Here is a 6,585-nt window from a genome sequence, read left to right on the forward strand (position 1 = left end):
ATTCAGAACCATATAGAAGAGTAGACAGCACGATGGCTCTGTAACTCAACTGAAGTCTGCTTCTGTTGCATACTTAGCAAAACACTGCTTTTTGCATTTGACACACTAATGAGCCTTAGTGCTTTCAACCTTCAACTGATGTGAACATGTGGAATGGTGCTCTGGGGTGGACTTTGAAAGCCAATGGCTCTAGACCCCCCCCAGCCCAGAGACTAAACTACACACAAGACATTTTTCTACCCAACTCCCATACAACTAGAGCAAGTTCAGCCTGGCAAAAGTTAGGAGAGAAAATAGTTGAAATACATGCAAAAAAGGTTTGATAGAGGGACTTTTAAATTCATAGAGTAGCAACCTGTAGCAAGGATGCCCTGTTCCCAGCTTCTGTTCCCCCATTTCTCAACAACACTCCTTTATTTTGGAGGAGAATATTCCAGAGTATACAAAAGCCTTTCCTCCCCTTCTGGCTGATGCAAAAGACAGATATAAAAAAAAAAAAATAAACAGAACAAAAGGCAATCTCCTATCACATTGCCTACTGATCAGTTTTTCAAGCATTTTAAGCTTGTTTCATCCAAATGATCCATTCATCAATCATTTCAGCTATTCAAGCCTATTTTTCTTTACTGGGACACTTTATGCAGGGGGCTCAGCAAAGTTTCTCAATGAACCCGCTAGTTTTTGTAATACCATACTGGTTACAGAGGGCTGACCATAAGACGCTTCAAAACCAAAAAGCACAGAAAGCTACACACAGAGAGATCTGTCAATACCATCCACATCCCTCCTTACGTCTCTCCTGCACTCCAGACTCTTCAGGTGAGTTAAAATACTTTTCCTGGATCTAAAACTTCATCATAGTGAAGAAAAGACATTAGACATTAGGTTTTTCACTTTGATGATTTACAGAGTTTAATACTGATTAACTGTTAACACAATTAACACAAGTGTCACTTCTTGCTGTTCTCCTGGTAAAAGATTTTTTTAAGAGTTATTGACTAGGATTTTCAAAAGCTTTTATTTAGACATCAAGGTTCATGTTTTTAAAGCAAATCAATTGACTGAGGCTTTTACATTTATCTATAATTTATGCTCATGAATAAGCACTAGTTTATTTACGTTGTCTAATACCACATAAATACTTGAAGGTGCAAGGCAAGTTTAGACATTTCAATTCAAACACCAGGCTACTCACTAAGATAGTACCTTTCTGAGATACTATTAGAGGAGTATGCAGGTTATTCTCAGCATATCTCATTTGTATGGTTAGAACACTGAAAAAAACCACATGCTGCGAGCAGAGATGCATTCCCCAATATCAACAGTACATTAATTCACCCTCCAAAGAATTTGGGAGTGATGTATTTCCAAATGTGGTTTATTTTAAAGAATTCAACTGTTGAAACAATTACTATAGAGACACCACAGTAAGTAAAAATAGCAAGGAGTAAAAATAAAAAAGCAAACCAATTTTACATCTCATGCACAGCAGAGTAAGAGTTACCATCGTGTATCTTGTGATAACTCAGTAAAGCCAGGAGAGCCCTGGACTCCATCAACCCTGAGCAAGCAGATGACCGTGAACTCTGCTTCTAATTGCAAAGAGTGCAGGGAGGCAACTCTAGCAAATACCGTGTTTCTCTTGGCATGAACAGAAAATCCTGCCAATTCAAGAGGGTTATAATAAAGAAGCGCAAACGATAATGCAATAAAACTTAAAGGAATACACACACACCTGGAACATAAAAACTGTACCCAGTTTGGAGGCTGCACTTATTTACTCCCATGCAATGAAGCACCAGCAGTGCCAGAGCACACTCAACTGCAAAAAACTGCTTGCGGTTTTAAGATACTGATGTCATAGATATCTCATGTGTACTTTAACGCTGCCTTACTAACAAATCACAACAATCTCTTCTTAGAGCAAAGAGACCATTTTGTAATCTCAGATGCATTTGCTGGTATTATGCAACACACAAGCTTCAAATCCACGGGTGGCTTATAGTTAGCAGCAGGCAATCAGCGCAGACTTTCAAAAAACAACTAAAATGTTACCAGTGCTCTATTCTTGATTACAGGCTAGGAATGTCTATAAATAAAAAAAATAAATAAATAAAGTATATTGGACATGCAAAAGTCTTTCTTAACCCCTTTTGCTTTTCAGCCCTTGAAAACAAGTTTCAAGCTGACATCTCAAAAGCGGGTATGCTGACCTACTTGCAAATATAATACCACCCTGGGACAAACAGGGCATAGCTTTCTCAAATAAGTGTAAGCAAAACAGAAAATAAACCTACAGAATAGGTTAATGTTTTGTAGAAGAACTAATGTTCAGTGAAAAGCTGAAATCTGGCCAATTGATCACGTTTCATGTGCATTAGTGTACATTTCTTTATTGCTTTTAACAGGTACCTGCAGAGAGGAAGAAAGAGAATTATTCCCTCCTTTGATACTGAAGGTCATAAGGTCACCAAAATCCCAGCTTAATGAAGACTCTGGTGAGGTTGTAAGTGTCAGAGCTTCCACTGACCCTTTCAAAATGCAGTGTTGGAAAGCACAGTAAAGAAAACTGAAATAATACCACCCAGACTTCATAGACTATGTCAACTTAATTAGAATGATATTTTGGCAGCACCGAAAGATTATATATCGAAGGCTGGGTAGCAGGCCAAATACTTGACTAGAGTATTTTGCCAAGCCACCTACATTAAAAGCTACTTCCCTGTACTTTCAGGATGCCATAAAGGAAATCAGTTGTTTCAGGCCTTATGAGATTATTTAACAGAGGGATGAAATGCTGAGTATCACCATCACTGAAGGTTAACTAGATACACATTAAAAAAGGAACATGCCTAGTTAACCTTCAGACTACAGAGCTGACAAAGGGGAACGTTTGTTCTCAAAGGGTATAGGCTCCAGATGTAGCCAAAGTGCCTTCCCTATGTACCAATGTACTTCAACCCACAAAGCACCTGTATTCCAAGCCTGGAACCCACACACAGGTCCCATCTGCATTCTCCCACCTCCAAGGTTGTCCGACTGGTACTGGCAGCAGTAGTAAGGATGGAAAAGACATCACCTAAGTGTCCCCAGACATAACATCATTTTACAGGCCTGCAGTACATTGCCCACAGAAGCAAATCAACATCCAGGCTTGGATGAAGAATTGACCACAGCACTAATATAGGATATGAAGAAACTCATATACTCTAGGTGATGGTATGTGTACAGGAGAAATGTACACCCCTGCACTGCCACATCAGTCAGTGAGGAAAAACAGGCTCTCCTTATGAGTCCATCTCATTACACAGCAGCTATCTCAAAAGATGTTAGAGAAAACTGGGGTTTGGATGAGATGAGCTCTAGAGGCCACTTACAACCTACACAATTCAAGGAAGCACACCACTGGAGCACCTGGTTCTTTCCACTGACTACAAAGGGAATTTAGAAAACTGGCTCAGATGTAGCCATCCAGAGTCTAAAGGCACAAAAGCAGCCAGAGGAATCCCTCCCCAGTGTTCAGCACCTAAGCTTTAAACTCTCACCACCTTTGGACAAGGGTGCAAATTATGCCAGACCAGCCCTGCTGGTCTCAGATTTTTCATCTCTGTACTGCAGGAGTCAATCCTGACAAAGCTTCAGTTTCTCCCAGCAACTTTCCGGGTTTGATTTCACTCAGTGTGTGTATACATATATATATATTATACACGTACTCTTACACATTCATGTAAACTCTGTAAACAGATGAAGAGATTCTTTATCTACAGCACAGAATGCAACAGAAAACTCTTTCAGCTGACAAGGCAGAACTCAGTCCACCTCAAACAAAACAAAACAAAACAAATATATGTCAGTTCGCTTCCCTGAACTTCCTTTGCTGTTCAAGGCATAAATTTTGTTCACACTTTGGTTTTCCAAAAAGTTCTTCCCCTTCCAAAATACACTGCAGTGTAATAAAACAAAAGATTTACCAAAAAGACAGGCTAGCTATCTTGCAAAAGCCTCTGTGAATATCAGAAATTTGAAATTTTTAACTACTGCTGTTAATTGAAGAAATAACAATTCACAAATGTTTTTTAGCTTTGTATTTTGATCTGTGAAAGCATTCGCTCATAATTAATACAATCAATTTGACAGATGCATCAGAAAAGTCTTGATTTTCATTTCAGCCTCACTAATTAGCAGTTCTATTTTATTAAAACCCAGCTCTGCGCAAAGAGATGGCTTCACACAACTGCCTGCTTTACATAAATACCTCCCACAGGCTTTCATGCTACTTTCTGTCATTAGAAGAGGGTGAATATTCCCTTCACCAAAGGCTCTGATGCTTACAGATCTCAGCAATCACTAGCTTTCAATATTCCTCATCTTCAAATGGACATCAGAATCACAAAATTTGCCACCAGCGTCTGATACTCTCTCCTCTTTATGGCATTACTGGCCTTAGATAAATTACACTATGGCTTGGAAAGTATCAGATTTGTTTCCTGCAACATCTTTGCCCATGCATCTTTTCCAGTCCAATAACTCATATAAGTCAATAGCGTAAAATAAGCAGCACAGTTTTCATGAGGACTGTATCAATGACAACCTCTTCATTATACAAAACCAAAAAGCTTCTCTCCAAAACACAAGACAGAATCAGAAGTTCACTGAAGCCGGACGCCTCTCTCAAGAGAGAGCAGATTTAAACCTGCTCTTGAAAGAGCAGAGGCTGCTCCATACAGAACTGCTCTCTTCTCCACAGCAGGAGATGATAGCCATTGTTCCCAGAGAAGCACCCAGTTGTAGAACTTCCTAGTGCTGTCTCCTAAGATACTGGCATACCCTTATTCTCTGCTGCTGCAGAAACGCAACAACACATTGCATAATGCAGCACTCCGGTCAGTCTCAGTGGGACTATGCAGAACAGTGAAACATGCAGCAGGAATAACACGGATATAATTTTTCCCATGACAGCAAGTAGCAGCACTGGTCAGAAAATGTCTTGCAGCTAGAGTTAAGAAATGCAAAACTATAGAAAACTACTACCAACAGATGGAGAAATATTGAACACACCAGGAAACAACACACCTGAATTTTTCCCATGGTCTGAGGAACAGAAAACATGGCTGGTTTTCTACCAGACTTCAACGATAGATCCCTAAGTCTTAAGACAGATCTCTGTCTAGCAGGTTAAGCCTTTAAAGGTTCAAATGTCTCATGAGATCCACTTTTAAAAACACCAAAAAAGACAATTGGAAAGCGCAGTTTAGCACCAAGTCAGAACACAAACAGTTCCCTCTGTAAAGGCCACAAGTGCCACGGACTAGGCTCCAACTCCCAGCACTTGAGCAGCACTGAAGTTTTCGTTCTCTGGATGGGAAGTACAACAGTGTTGAGCATTTGCTCTGCAGACAGGTAAGATATCATCCCATATAGTCAGACAAAATTAAGTAAATGTGTCATTCGTTACTGGAAACCCTCTCCCTGGTATCCAGTGACAGGATGTATGAGAATGGTTCACAGCTGAGTCAGGGGAGGTTCAGACTAGAGATACAGAAATGATTCATTTACCAAATGGCTGGTCAAACACTGAAAAAGGCTTTCTAGAAAGGTGGTCAATACCCCAAGTCTGTCAGTGTTTAAGAGGCACTTGGACAATGCCCTTAGCAATGTGCTTTGACTTTTGGTCAGCCCTGAAGTGGTCACACAGACTGGATGATCACTACAGGTACCTTCAAACTCAAATGTTCTATTCCATTTGTTGGGCATTCAAGGAACATTGTTTTATACCAAAATGGCTTTATCTGAACAAATGCTATTAAACTGGATTTCAGGACATTCTCTTTAATTTGTAAATTTTTTCCTTATCTAAGTCAGGCTTTGAGGCAACACTGAAAATAACTACTTCTAGAAGTGTCCATCTCAGAACACTCAGGTGCTCTCTTGCCACCAAATTTAAGCATATGGAAAAAACAAGAGTCAGTTGAGAAATAGTAAAATTCCCCTTAACAACCCTACTCTGTCTCAAAGCAAGAGAACCAGTCAATCAAAAGCCGTTTAGGAAAAACAATTTAATTTTTATTTGACATTGAAACGGACTGAGAAGTTCGGGAGATCAACTGCTATGTCCAAGGTGAGGGGCTGATAACATCCCACAGCCATCTCAGGAACCACTCGGCCACCCTGCTAGGGCAAGGTTCACAGTGTCCCACATTTTATACACTATTCCCACTTCTCATCCTGCACCCTCACTTCCAGCACATGGCTAAACCATGCAAGTTTGCACTAATGGTTGGCCAATGATGTTGGTCTGCAAGGGACCAGTTAACAATACGAATTTCACAAGCCCACTATTACAAAACAGATATGAGCAAGTACTCTGTTGGCAATTAGAGCTCCAGCTTTATTTTATTTATTCTAGTATAAGAACAGATGTTGCAGTTATTCAAAGGTTTTCACAACCTTAATTGCTGACCTTAATTGTTGTTAATCTTTCCCATGAAGTGGAGACAGACAGACGCCACCCTTATTTTGTGAAGAAGATAGTGAGCTGCAGGGTATGAATAATAAAAGACAGTATTGTCTGCCTTCTCCCTCCTG

Source organism: Empidonax traillii, unplaced genomic scaffold (assembly GCF_003031625.1).
Source record: "Empidonax traillii isolate 1590-97213 ecotype Southwest subspecies unplaced genomic scaffold, ASM303162v1 scaffold48:size2401408, whole genome shotgun sequence".
NCBI lineage: Eukaryota > Metazoa > Chordata > Aves > Passeriformes > Tyrannidae > Empidonax > Empidonax traillii.